The sequence below is a fragment of the Pseudophryne corroboree genome, chromosome 2, assembly GCF_028390025.1.
Source record: "Pseudophryne corroboree isolate aPseCor3 chromosome 2, aPseCor3.hap2, whole genome shotgun sequence".
NCBI lineage: Eukaryota > Metazoa > Chordata > Amphibia > Anura > Myobatrachidae > Pseudophryne > Pseudophryne corroboree.
In genome coordinates, this window is record NC_086445.1 from 780,125,761 (window position 1) to 780,141,248 (window position 15,488).

General features: G+C 38.7%; 2 pseudogenes; both read left to right on the plus strand.

Annotated features, from left to right (window-relative positions):
• The first annotated feature begins 14,190 nt into the window (after nt 1–14,190).
• LOC135051897 (5S ribosomal RNA) lies at nt 14,191–14,310 on the plus strand (annotated as a pseudogene).
• A 195-nt stretch (nt 14,311–14,505) lies between these two features.
• Nucleotides 14,506–14,625, plus strand: LOC135052496 (5S ribosomal RNA; annotated as a pseudogene).
• Nucleotides 14,626–15,488: the final 863 nt, after the last annotated feature.

Sequence of the window (15,488 nt, forward strand, 5' to 3'; positions counted from 1 at the left end):
TCACTGATGATTCATTACCACCTTATATGTACTAAACACATTTACACTTTATTATTAACTATTATTTTCTAATTACTCCAGTTCCTTTACCGGAAGCTTTTCTCTTTGCGTTCCACACATACACTTCAGTGTTTATACCGGAAGTCATGTGACCGCTATAATAAATTAATTATCTCGTAATTTTTTCACTATTAAAACTTTAGTATGTCTCTATAATAATCTCCCTATTTTAGCAATTTATATTCTACCATAATTATCTACCATCACGGCACGTTCTCCACTCTGCCTATTACACGCCAACCGGAAGTCACGTCTAATACGGATATGACGCATGCGTTCCACATGCGTTCCGTTTCAATATTCATCACGGCACATTCTCCACTCTGCCTTATTCACAATCGGAAGTCACGTCAAATACGGATATGACGCATGCGTTCCACATGCGTTCCATATCAGTTTTTGGACGTACCTCTGCATTTTATTCACTTCTCTTTCTCGTTCCTCCACCAAATTATTTTGTAGTAACTCCACCATCACACTCACTTTTGAGTGCAAATTTAAACATTATTTTAATGGGTTAATTTTATGCTTAAAGCTACCTGACATCACAGGAAGTGATGTCATCATAAATTGCCCCAGGAGGGTATAAATGAAGCATGCATAGTCTGTTTGTCTATCCCCTTGATGAAGTCCTGCTGATGACGGACGAAACGCGTTGGGACCACCTGATGACATTCCTCTAATGGACAGATAAGCCTTTTATCATCCTGAACTCTGTACGCATGCACTCCAGTTATTTATGGACAGATAAGCTTGATATAATCTTTTATTCTGTACGCATGCTATACAGCCATTTTATGTTTTTATGTATTTTTATGTTCTTTTATGTCATTTTTGTGTATTAAATACTGTATTTTGTTTATATACACTGCCTAGGCTATATTGACTACATATTTGGGAATACGCTATTTCCCTAATTAAGCCTAAAATCACAAAGTCAGTGGTATATTTGGATATATTCCCTAAAAAACAGTACACACTATGTTCGTTCTTCTTCTTTTTTAACATGTATTGAACATCAAAAGGAGCATCACCTGAATCTAGCTACTCTGGTTGTTCAGATAAGTTTTTACTGGTGTTATCATACCCACTTTTTGTTACCTTCATTATACTCACCTTATTGTTTAAATCCACACTCTTGGGCGCTTATTTTCACCAATTCCTCCAAATCCATGTTATAAACAAAGTAAACATTTTGGTTTGTAAATGGTATATCCTTTCTGAATATTTCTATAATTTGATTTTAGCCAGCCATCTGTGCATTAATGTCTTGTTTATGCTGATTTGTATGCTTGGATACCTTTAATTTACAATAACATTTCAAAATTCACAAAACCCCAGCATATATTTGCAGTATGTTTGCACAAGGTTAAATGTTTAGACATTTGGGCAACTGTGTTCTTTTTGTTTATTGACCTAAATACCTGTTCATTTTTGACTGGTATAATGTAATGTATGGAGAAAAAAATATTTACTACTATAGTTGTCAAACTACTCTAATTGGAAGTTCCCCTTGAAATATAAGCATGAAAAGTCATCTCTCAGTCTGTTTTTTTTTTCACTCTCTCTGCATTACAAAGTCCACAGCCTGCGCTTCCAAACAGCAGCAATGTAATTTCCTAGAGATACACAAATTCAATCACAATATCACATAAAACCAAATGGAAATGCCATAAAGCACTGTTTTCTCTTTTTAAGAAAGTCAACTTGTGCGTAATAAGAATATACTAAAGATCCTCTGTCCACAGTGAATGGTATCCTCTTTGTCTTGCTATCAATACAAAGAGAAGAAAGAAGACAGAAACAATAAAATGGTGAGGCTTCACAACTGGTAATAACGGTTCAGAGGTGGTATTCTGCAATAGAACTTACCAAAGGTAAGTAGACAACATTCACTTAAAGGTATCCTTCAACATTGGGGTAGTCTGCTCATACACTATTGCCACCAACTTTTCTCCACGTACATCTGTTGATCATAAAAAGACACTTTATAGGTGTAATCATCTCAGTTAATTAGTATTCCAGTAAAATTAATTAGATAGGTACACAATAATCCAATATAATAACATTATTTCATTGAGTGTATACAAACACAAAACAGAAAATATGCATAAAAAATGTTCTTTGTTATAGGGACACACACCTATACCAATTTATGTAGGACAAAAAAATTATACATAATTGCTTGCAAATCTTCTGTAAAAGCCAAGTCCAGAATATGGAAGGAGCACACAGTCCACAATATGATAGCAATGGTCATTCAGCTGGATAATAGGGTGTCAGCCATAAACAACAGCAACACTGACGTGTTTCGGATGAATTATCCATTTTCCATATGTAAAAGTGTACAATTTGTGCAATTCCTGTGACAAATTCACTAGATGAAAGTACCAATTAATTTAAAGACACAATCTATTTTGGCCTTTAAACCATTTCAATTTAAATCTAAAGGCTATCTTGCTGGAATCACACTGGCTCCTGCTAATTGTGGGCTGTTACGTTTGGTCTCTACACTATATCTGTCCTGTCAGTAGATATTGGCAAACATTTCGCCATCTAGGTCAATATTAACTGATCAATTGATAAGCTGGAGGCTTTATTTCTCCACATCCCAAGTATTGCTTAGTACAGAAATTAACCACAGACAGTAAAAAATAAATAAGTATACTACTCTCTGTCCACTTATTATACCCAGCATGGAAAATTACATGGAAGAGAAGTCATACAGTACTGTAGCCTACTTACAAGGCAGAGCAAATCTGTGGAGAAAGGATATTCCATGCAACAGCATTGTGATCAGGATCCAGCACCTGAAAAATAAAACAGAGATACAAATCTGTGACACTTCCTTTGTGGAAGTGTTCATGACAAGGAACTGGGAGAAGGCAGGACAAGCCTCAATGCTGCTTTTGCATCAGTACGTTCTGGCTAATGGCATAAAGACTATTGGCGTCTTTGCAAGACAAGAATACCTCATTTAACTGAGTGCATGGAAAAGTTTGAGGGTTGTAAAAGGATCAAATGCAGGTATCAACTGAGGTGACTCACTGTAATGCTTAATGAATCTCCTTTATTGCTATCAACTGCTCCACTGCACAGCACATTCAAGATATAAACAATGCATGTAAACTTACTGCCAGTTATTTTATTCCACCTACAGTACCCAAAAAATAGCACAATAGTCAAATCAATATCCATTAATTGATCATTAAAGATGCACAAAAATCTATTGCTAGATACTGAACTACCCCAAACAACAAGGCAGAGGACACAGATAAACGGCAGTAACAATATACAGTACAATACAATAACAAGTAAAAGAGGAATGCATTCAAAGGTTACCGATAATGGAGGTCTAAGTAATGGGGATATTTAAGATGATCATGAAGGCTTATTTTTCCCAAATCTACCTTACTGGGCATAACAAATATTCCATTGGCTGAATTTATGAGGGTGCTGATTGACAAATTTCTACCTACAGTACTCTAGGTGCTATGGTGGCACAGTCTGGCATGTATAAACTGCAGTGTTGGCTTAATAGATGCAACATATTTGTAAAACCTACCCGGTCCCTTGCCACCTCTTCCTGACTTTCTTCACTTCAAATATTTTCCCTCTTTCTATAGTTCTGCTTTCCCATTTGCCAACCAGTCGTGCATAAAGGTTTTTATTTTCTCTTAATATTCCACCCCCAATAGCTTCTCTCAAACTTCAATTGCCTTGTTTACCTCTCCCTCTCTGACTTTTATTTTTTTTCTGTCTTCATCTCCAAAGTAAAATATATCAGGCAGGAAAGATTTTCTAGAGAGGCACCCTTCCTTTCCCCATTTTCTCTCTCCAAAACTCCTCTGTGTTCCACACTACCACTGTGGAGGAGATTCAAAAACTTTTCTTTTTATCCCTCCTTTACCACTTTTATCTAATTGCTTCCCACCTACTCTGCTTCCTCTCCCACAATATCTCTCTAAAGCTTACACATTTCTTTAACGTTTCTTACTTCATTCTTTCTTAAAACATGCACTTATATCCCCTATTCTAAAAGCAGAACTCCACATCTCTGACACATTACCATACAATCTCTCTCTTTCCTGTTAAACCTTTTGAGAGTCTTAAATACACCAACATTCTCTCAGCAATCTCCTATCTTTTTCCTTTCCAAACTTGTTATAACTCCTTCAACTCTGCAGAAACTTTTGTGACTCTAGACACTATCAACTTCCTCTCCAGAAAATCCAAGAGACTTTTCTTATAGTTTAAAATATACTTCTCTGTCTTAACTTGATTTTAGTGACATGGTTCTCAATTGTTTTTCCTCATGAATCTATAATCAATCTTTCATCATCACTACTTTCACATCATTCACTTTATGCCCTTTCTGGCTTTCAGCATGGTTCCTTCAAGGCTCAAGACTTGGCTCTATACTTGCTACACTCTACTTGCCCTCACTTGCTGAACTTATCAGCTCTTTCAGTCAACATCACCAATTTATGCTTAAGAATTCCAACTCTACTGATCTGCCCTGACCTTTTTCTTACCTTCCCTCCTGTTAAGCAATTCGAATTGACCACCTGTATTGTCCTCTTCTTGTGTCTTCTACATCTCTACTACACCATCAACAACACCATCTTCCATGCAATTCAACAAGTTCAGAGCCTGGATCTCATCATTCTCAATCTCAACTCATTAAGTCATTTACCAAATTTTGATGGTTCCATCTTAATGACATTACCAAAAATCACCCCTTCCTGTACCAAAACAGTTGTATGCTCCCTCATCATCTCTTCTTTTGGCTATTGCATCTTTATTTAATCTCCCTTTACACTATAGCCAGTGTGATATTTATCCATGCCTCTTTTACTCTGCCTGTCCCTCAAATACTATTCCCTATACCCCACAGAATACAGTTTAAACTCCTCGTTTACAAAGATCTTACACTCTCATCTTCCTTTTACACAGTGTTGGACTGGGGCATGAAGGGCTCATTGGAGGAATATAGTGTTAGGGGCCCATGCTTAGGGGTGTGCCCAGCCTCCACAGGGTGTGTGTCTGTACCTATAGAGGCTTGTCTAACCCTTATGGAGTGCATAAGGTAAATATATATAATAAATACTGATAATAAATGCATGATAATATGCCATATTAGTAACAGCAATGCACTGTAGTCCTCTGCAGTATAATGTAGCACATGTATAATGTATAACATAATTGCACAGTCTGGAACTTGATCCATAGAGGAGGGGCTGGATGCTCTGGCAGTGGTGCCCACCACAGATTTCCCCAGTACTCATGTGGGCCAGTTAGACCTTGTTTATACATCTCCAACCTCATACTATTTTTAACTTCCACCTACTATACATCTTATGCACTACCCCTAATCTATAGAAGGTTCTCACCCTTTCTATCTGACACTCCCCCAAAGTCCATTGCTTCAAATTCTCCCTCATAGTTCACTTATTCACCCTAGCCTAATGTCTTCTTTGATCCTACATACAACTTAGATTCTGGTATCAGCCCAATACACTACTCAATCTAATACCCCATAAGAATGTAAGCTCCCATTAGCAGGGCTTTTCTGCCTCATGATTCTTTGTGCCTTTTAGCTCCATTCTCCTTGCCAATTGGGCTATGCTATAACTATGTCCACACTTGCAGTGTTCCCCCAGTCTGTGACTGTACTGTCTTCACTGTGACTGTCAGTCACTTTCTATTGGAAGTCCTACCTGTCAGTCACAGATACACAATGCAATCCCATTGAGAGGTGTTTCCTCCCTCCGGGACTGCCAGGCTGGGCTGTGATAAGCAGAGAGCTGGATTCCCATGTAAAATAGGGAAGCTAATGGGTTTTCAATGCAATAATTACCAAATGTTCAGTTTTATGCAGAATTTTCCATGCAGTTCCTCATGCTGTGAGGAAATGTGCACCCTCTGATAGTTAATGCATGGGATATCAGCCACTAATTTTATTGGTCAGTGCTGACAATTAGCCACCTGGTAAACTTCATGGCTAATTGAGTATGCCCCCACTTGTCTGATACAAAAATTCAACAATGCAGTCACAAAAAGGTCAAGCTGAAGCATGGTTATTAGTTGATTCAGTGGTCCGGTACATTGTGCAGATAAGTAATGAGCTAGATTCAGGCTGGAATGTTGTAAAAACATTATCAAGGGTCTGGTTCACTATGCAGGTTTTCAGTTAAAGGAGCAGTAACAGAGAGTAACCAGGATGTATAAGGGGCTCTGCTATGGCATAATGTGTATAAGATGCTCTACTGCTGAGTTAAGTGTATAAAGTACTGTACTGTGTGGCTTAACATATATAAGGGTACTACTGTGTGGAGTAATGTGTATAAGTAGCATTACTGTGAGGTGTAATGTTCATAAGGGGTGTTACTGTGTGGTGTTATGTGAATACCAGACACTACTGTGCAGTGTAATGTGAATTGGTACTATTCTATGGCCACAACCCGTTCCAATGAAGCCAAGCCTCTATATTTGGCATGCATCTTCATTGCACACTGCCCCTATTTTGAATATGGGGAGGAGGTGTCATATGCATACAAAATGGTGTCTTTTGTTGGACAGTTAGGGCTAAAAGCTAACATTGCAAATTGATTTAAAGGTGTTTTTCACAGAGAAGTGAGTTTCACATGTAAGGGCAAAGATCACTGACTAGTTACATTACAAGACAGACAAATGTTTGAGATGCAGAAAGATTAATATTGTCCAGCGTTCTCATTTAATCTATGTATACATTGTAAAGAGATGTTATTTCTTATACTCATAACTGAGGCAACACTGCCCCCTCCTGACTATTAGTATTAATGAACATTTTCTAGATAACCTTTATACCTGTGAAAATGATTAATTACTAGTTTTTCCCAGAGAGCAGCCTATATAAACTGCAATTTACAAGTATAAAATGAGCCTCTGTATTGGGACAAAGCTTGCAGGTTGTGTCCATATGAAATAGACCAACCTGATTCCAGACACTGAATCATGTGGTGGGGCTCTCTGGGATAAACAGAGTGAATATTATTCTGTCACTCAGATCAAGCTAAGTATACTTTTCTTAATAAACTATTTGCTGAGACTAGTGCGTCGTTGTGTGTCCCACTGATACTGTGTATCCAAAATATTTTATTTCCATCGGAAACAGGAAGGGGCCCCAATTATCTTTCTGGCACAAGGCACCAAAATGTCTAGTTACACCTCTGTAGTTTCTTAAAATGCCATCCTGTCACCATTGCTGTTTTTGCAATGTTTCAGACATTTGCTATAATCTTTTAAGCTACTGTGTGTTTGTGTTGATGCCATATTGCTTAGTATGGCCAGACTTTGGTCAATATTGGTGAGCAATATTGTGAGCTTTGAGGTGGTCAAAAACTTACTGGAAATGACTGGAAATTAATGTTATTGAGGTCTATAATACTGTAGGAACAAAAGCTGGCCAAAATTAAAATTTAGCTGTTTTCATCAATGTAAAGAAAAAAAAGGTCTAAAACCAAAACATGATGATGAATTAGTACCAAAAGCAAATACAAAACATGGTGTCCCACACACATCTCTCTCTCTCTCTCTCTATTGTATTCCATTGAGCTTTACAATGGGAACAACAGTTACAGAACAAAACTGGCATAGAGGTAGGAAGGCCCTACTCACAAGCTTACAATCTATAGGGAAATAGACATTGATACACAATGATATGTGCTACTTATTGCATAATGGTCCTGCAGATTGCAAAGGTTCTTAATGGGCTATATGATATGGTCACTCAGCAATGTTGGCCATGGGTCATGACGATGTGAAAGTGAAGGAAAGACAAAATATATGAGGTTAAGTGTGGATTGTACAGAGGGGATGTAATTAGATAGGGAGGCTTTGAAGGTTATGTAATTGGGTATGGAATTTCATAAGGTTGTCTGAAGAGGTCAGTTTTCAGGGAATGCTTGAAGGTTTGGAGACTAGAGGTGAGTCTCACTGGGCATGGGAGGGCATTCCACAGAGTGGATGCTGCCTGGAAAAAGTCCTGTAATTCTGAGTGGGAGCAAGTAATGCATGTGGATGAGAAATGCACAACTTGTGCAAAGTGGAGAGTTTGGGCAGGCAGATGAAAGGGTAGTGGACAAGTGGAACAGCCTTCCATCAGAGGTGGTAGAGGCTAAGACAGTAGAGAAATTTGACATGCAAGGGATACACATAAGATTATCCTTACTAAGAAATAAGGAACAAATAAGGGTTGACATAAAAATATGGTAGAAATAGGGGCAAACTAGATGGGCCAAGTGGTTCTTATCTGCCATCAAATTCTATGTTTCTATGAGAGAAGAGTTGTATGTTGGTGCAGTTTGGTTAATAGCCTTGTATGTGAGTAAAAGTATTTTATGTTGAACATGATAGAATACTGGTAACTAATGGAGGGACTGACAGATTGGATCCGCAGGTGATGAATGTCTAGCAAGGAAAATCAGCCTTGCAGGTCAATTCATAATGGATTGTAGTGGTGAGAGCCTATTTTTGGGAAGACCAGTAAGGAGACTGGTGCAATAATCAATGCGGGAGACAAGTGCATGGATTACAGATTTTTGCAGTGTCTTGTGCAAGATATGGTCATTGTTATAGGAAACTTTCTTTCCTCATACTAAGGATACAATACCTTGGGTCTTATTAATAACTAATCTCTTTAATTATTGGGGTATGGTGCAGTTTGCGACTTTATGCTTTTTTAGTCATGTCGATAATACATACCCACGATATCTCAGGTGATCTTAAGAGGCATTGCTTTGCACAACCTTTTTAAAACATTCGCCTTGTACCTCGCCAACCATGAACAAGGAGTCTCATTTGCAATGCTAATACATCCCAACTAGAAATCCGTAAGAGCGACTTACACAATTCCTTTGTTTGAGCTGGTTTTGTACCACCAAAGTAATACACATATAATGACCTTTGCGTCAAGTATCCCACATTTATGTGTTCATGACTAAATGCTGTACATACCAATCTCTTGTCTAGTTCACTATACTGCATTATCAATATAAACAAACCTTTCATTCATTCTTTCAGTTATATAAACATATAAACAGAGGTAAAGTACAAAATCTTTTACTTTAAAAAGATAACTGCAAGATTATATACAGTACACAATACATAAAATGTTTACACACAACATGGATAATGCATTATAGATTCAACAAACGTAATGATACATATATTTCTAAGCTACTTCAGAAGTGAGTTGCCAGTTTAAATCTTATAATGTATTTATGTTCCTAAATTAACTTTCATTAATCTTCATTTGTGTATTTAAATTTAGATATACTTTTGTGTTACTGTGTATATGTGTGTATGGTTAAAGGATAGAAATAATGTGTGTGTGTGTGTGTGTGTGTGTGTGTGTGTGTGTGTGTGTGTGTGTGTGTATTATCAGTCTTTGCTCTTTGTGTATGTGTGTATTTATATAGAGAAAGAGAGAGTGTAAGCATGCATGGAGAGAAAGATGGGCACTAACATTTGGTATGGAAAGATGGCCGCTAATATGTGGTATGGAAAGATGGCCGCTAATATGTGGCTTGTGACATGTGGCTGTGTGGTTTATGTGTTTATGTATAAGGTAATAATTTTGTGTGTGTGTGTGTCTGCTGTATGTGTAAGCAGGTTTGCTGCATGTATTTGTAAGTGTTTATGTATAAGGTACAGTATAGATGTTTCATTCATGTACTCAACTAATCTTAGATTATTGATACACTGGGGAACACAATCTATCTGAAGGAACACTTGGGGTAGTGTGTGTGTGTGTGTGTGTGTGTGTGTGTGTGTGTGTGTGTGTGTGTGTGTGTGTGTGTGTGTCTGCTGTACACATGAGAGATGTGTAAGCAGGTTTGGAATTGAGTTTGTATGTACAGTATGTGTAATTAAATAGGCAAAGAGATGGAGGAGAAAGGAGTATACATTGTATTGCAAATTGGGTACAGAGCAGTGAATAGATTGCAGGATTATGAATAGTTAAGACAATCTCTCTCTCTCTCTCTCTCTCTCTCTCTATATATATATATATATATATATATATACGGCAGGAGCCAATCAAACAGCTGCTATGACGCGCTGCTTCTGGATGACGTGCTTCCTGATTGAAATACTCTGGCGCCCTTTGTTGCTATTTAAAGAGACTCCTGAGAGTGTGACAGCTGCCCCTGACGAAAACCACGGAGAGTTGAAACGGTCGTCGGGCTGTAGTACTAGGATCATGTACAGATGTTTCTTCTGTAAGGAATAAACCCCTTTTTTCTATTCATCATCAAAACGTGAGTGCTGGTCTCTTTTTCTTTTCTTTTGCAAAAGTGAGTGTCTGGATCAATTTCCAGGACCCTGCACTACCATGTCAATTTTATTTTATTTTTACTGAGTGCTGTCATTTTGCTATGTTTTGTATCTACAATTTTTTTGGACTTGCACCGGTTGATGTGAGTAAGATCCCTGCTTTGCTGATCACTTCATTACCCACCTGTTTGCAAAAAAAAATAAAAAACATTTTTAGTATTTCCTTCTTGGCATATGCATTGATTTCGATTTTTTCAGCTACGGCAGAAATATATGTATGCTATTTCAGAATATTTTTGGAGTTGTTTATATACAATATACTAAACCCTTGTGAATATAAATGTCTACCAGTGCTAATAAAGATCTGGCCTCTGTTCTTCAGTTTGATAAAACTGATGCGGACCGGATTTTATTTGACAATATAGAATCCCTTGCTTTTGATAAAGATATCCCAGAGGAATTTGCAAATGATTTGCTTAGATTGAAAAAGAGAGAGGTTGAGGTACATCTGCATGGCCTAACACTCTCTCAATACTACAAAGAATATCTTTTCCCCAGAGGGTTCAGATTGCATAATCAACCCACACTGGGGAGACATAATAATGATTTTTGTACTTAGTAGTGTAACATTCTGAACAAGTGTTCCCAAGATCTTATGCTGTTTGTGATTGAACAGGCTGGATTAGATCTTGGTGAAATCAGAAAAGACATTTCAGAATTAGAAATATCTGATCTGTTTAGAACAATACAATCTCCTGACTGTGACCTTTGAACTAGATTAAACAATGACATTGACAAATTCCGTGGAGATCTTTTAAAATTTAAGAAAAATAAATATAAACAAGTTAAATTGGATTACAAGGAGAATAGGGTATACCCCTGGTTGTCTCGGAGTGAGACACGCAAATACAGACCACAACAGAGACGTGGAGGACGTAGACCAACTGCACCCTTCACGGATATTGAAAGTAGATCCCAGACATCAGCGAGTGACTTGGATGCACCATCCACATCAACTCAAGGTACCGCCTACCTGTCCAGATCTGAATGCACGAGGAGGGCTCAAAAAAACCTGCTTTACCCACCCATAGAGGTGGAAGAAAAAGGAAGAAGAAAATGGAGAACAAATCTCAGGTATCAGTGGTATTTAACTTATCCAAACACACGCTGACTGAAGATGAACTTTCTATTTTGAATAAAGGACCTTCATTTGTACCCACGGTTGGACAGGACAGCTTCCGTTGGCAGGTGGACCTCTACAAACTAGGAAGACATCTCTGACTAAGAGACTGCTTCTCCCACTCCCAGCCAGAAGATATTACTTTGACGGATCTACCACCTATCCCTCAATGCCCTCTGAAGAAGTCCAGTCAATTTGACCCACCCACCCTTAATCCTTCAATCCATACCTTTATGAGAGTACTCAAAAGGGACATGATGCCTTTCATTAAGAAATAAAAGATTACTCACTTTAACATCACCAAGGGAGAGAGAGCTGCTATCAAATCCCTACAGAATGATAGTCATCTAGTAATTAGGTCAGCTGACAAAGGGGGAGGCATAGTCCTCCTTGACTATGACTATTACATACAAGAAGCTAATGGTCAATTGTCAGACACTACCTGCTATCAGAAACTTCATTACGATCCAACATGGACATATAAAAAGGAGATAGATTCAGCAATCATTTTGGGACTTAACAACAGATATATTAACCAAACCACTGCCGATTTTTTGACCACACCTCATCCAAAAACCCCATTCCTGTATACACTACCCAAAATCCATAAATCAATGACATAGCCCCCTGGCCACCCGATCATTTCAGCATGAGGATCATTATGTCAACCACTTTCACCATTTGTGGACTTCTATTTGCATCCTCTTGCCAAAAGCGCTGCAAGTTACATTGAGGATACAACGGATTTTCTAAGGAGACTTGAGTGTATTAGTAACATCCCCGATGACTCTCTGTTGGTCACACTCGATGTTTCGAGTCTGTGCACGAACATTCCACAGACACAAGGGATTGAGTCATGTAGACGGGTAATAACAGAGAGTGATCTGTACTTTGTACCCCCGTCAGAATACATGGTGCTACTTATCAGTCTTATCCTGAACAAGAACTATTTCCTGTTTGAAAATTGTTTTTCCCTACAAAAGCAAGGGACGGCCATGGGGTCCAATATGGCCCCCGCGTATGCCATCATTTTTATGTCAGCATATGAGCAGAAGCACATTACAGGTCATTCCATTTTTGGACGGTTTTTGACAGCATATGTCCGGTATATTGATGACTTATTTTTCATCTGGCATTTATTGATCATTTGAACTCACTCCCTGGTAGCATTAGATTCAGCCTCACGTTCAGCAAAACACATATCAACTTTTTGGGTGTTTCCATTTTTTTGACAAATAATAAGCTGACCACCATGATTTACTGTAAGGATTCTGATAGAAATACGCTTTTGCTGCCATCAAGCTTTCATCCAACACCTCTCTAAAGGGGTTTACCTTTCTCACAGCTCCTAAGGGTGATACGGATCACCTCTGACCCTTCTGCAATACCATCAGCTTTGGAATCAATGAGTCAACGTTTCCTCAGTTGTGGCTACTCAATGAAAGAGATTGATCTGGCATTAACTAAAATTGGACAAATAAGGAGAGAGGAACTCCTTCATGGTAAAGATGTTTCCCTCAATAGAGACAATGACAGGTTCAACTTCATTAGTATGTACACCACTGCGTCTGGTTTTATCTGCAAGAAGATTCATGAACATTGGCACTTGATCAATACAGATCAAATTTTGGCAAAAGCTATCCCGCAACCACCTCGATTTGCTTATAGACGAGGTCCAAATTTGAAGGATCTTCTTGTTGTCACAGATTTTTCAAAGAAAAAAAAGAGCACGAACACCAATTGGTTGACTACTAAACAAGGGGTGTTTAAATGTACTGGCTGTCCAAACTGCTCATTTTTGCAACTCGGCAATCGTTTTATTAACCCTCAGGACAAGAAATCATATACCAATAAACAAAAACTTGACTGCAACAATCAATTTGTAGTTTATGTACTTAAATGTCCATGTAACCTGCTTTATGTCGGAACGACTAGTAGGATGCTGAAGGAGCATTTAAGTCAGCATCTGTCCACTATCAAGAAGAGCCTTACCCCGAGTGGGGCTTCAAGAGACTTCACTCACCTACCTGTGGCAAGACATTTTCAAGAGGCAAAACATACGATCAATCAACTTAAATGTTGTATTTTGGACCAAATCCCACCTCTCCAAAGAGGTGGCGATCGCAATAAAATTTTGCTGCAAAGAGAACACCAATGGATGGATAGATTGAAAACATTGGCCCCTAATGGGCTAAATGAAGAATTTCGCTTGGGATGCTTTCTTCGACCCCCTACAGTTGTATGTGGAGCTGCTGTTTTGGTTTACTTTTCTGAGACACCATTGTGTGTCATGTTTTTTGCATGATTTGCTTGATTGTATGTCACCTGATGCTAGGTTTATGCTTCTTTAGTTTAACATGAGCATCACTACTACTGGCTATCGTGCAGGGTACTCACTTACAAAGGTATGCGTTATAACGGTCATCCTTTTCTGAGTAAGAACAATTTTTGGTTTTTGGTACACTTTTTGCACAAATTGTTTAATCATCCTGTATTGGTTAGCCCTTGCAGCGTTTATAGGTCTATTGTCTGTATCTGGCTCAGGAGTATATACGTACTGTTTTGAAGTTTTGCTAGGAGATGACTGGCGGCAAGGACACATTGGGACAATGGTTTTTGGATACGTCTGAGATTGATACAACCACACCACACTGGAATCCATCCGATCCCATCTGATCTTGGTAATTAAGAAGTGTTGGGCCTAGTCAGTACCACACTTGGAGACGGCGTGGGAATACTGGGTGTTGTATTAAGTGAGGCGCTGTGTCCCCCAATTGAGGCCTTCTCCGCCCGTTCTGTTTGTTGTTCTACAGTCCCATGTCTCTCCCTTACTGCTTTATATTCTCGAGTTTAACAGTTTAACTCTTTGTGACTGTGATGAGATGCATTCATGTGATGACGGGTGACAACGGTTTATTGGGACACTAGCGTATGGGCACCTTTGACATTGATACAATCATACCACACTGGAATCCATCCGATTCCGTCTGATCTTGGCAATTAAGCAGTGTTGGGCCCAGTCAGTACCATGCCTGGAGACGGCATGGGAATACTGGGTATTGTACAAAGCGACATATTTTGTCCCTCAGGTGATGCTGTGTTATCCCCCCAACCTATTTGTTGCACCATGGTCTGACATGACTCTCATTCACATTCCTATTTTTTGAGACTTTGTGTGTTAGTTATAATTCACTTTGTATCAGCACTGATTTCCCTCTAGTGTTTGTGCTTTTTGATATTAAGGTTCTTGTATAAGATGTCCTATATACTTTGACTATCCTTGCTTTTTTGCATTATAGTGTTACCAATGATCCCTGAGAGTGTAAAACCATTGCTTAGTTAGTTGGTGCAGTTTTTTTATTTATTCCTTATATGTTGTCTGTTGGCTCTCTCAGCTGATGGTGCCTCGCGGGGTTAAGGCTCTGCATGTGTACTTTCACTTTGAGATGTTGACAGAAGTAGCTGAATCTGTTTGATGTTGCAAGGAGATTGAAATCTGCCTGTGCTATGCTGCCTTCACACTGCAGGAGTGGGTTGCCAAGAAGAGAGCCGGGTTTGTTTACCCTGGTGATGTATTCCACATTACGGCAGGAGCCAATCAAACAGCTGCTATGACGTGCTGCTTCTGGATGATGGGCTTCCTGATTGAAATCCTCTGGCGCCCTTTGTTGCTATTTAAAGAGACTCCTGACAGTGTGACAGCTGCCCCTGACGAAAACCACGGAGAGTTGAAATGGCCGTCGGGCTGTAGTACTAGGATCATGTCCAGATGTTTCTTCTGTAAGGAAAAAAAACCCTTTTTTCTTTTCATCATCAAAACGTGAGTGCTGGTCTCTTTTTCTTTTCTTTTGCAAAAGTGAGTGTCTGTATCAATTTCCAGGACCCTGCACAACCATGTCAATTTTATTTTATTTTTACTGAGTGCTGTCAT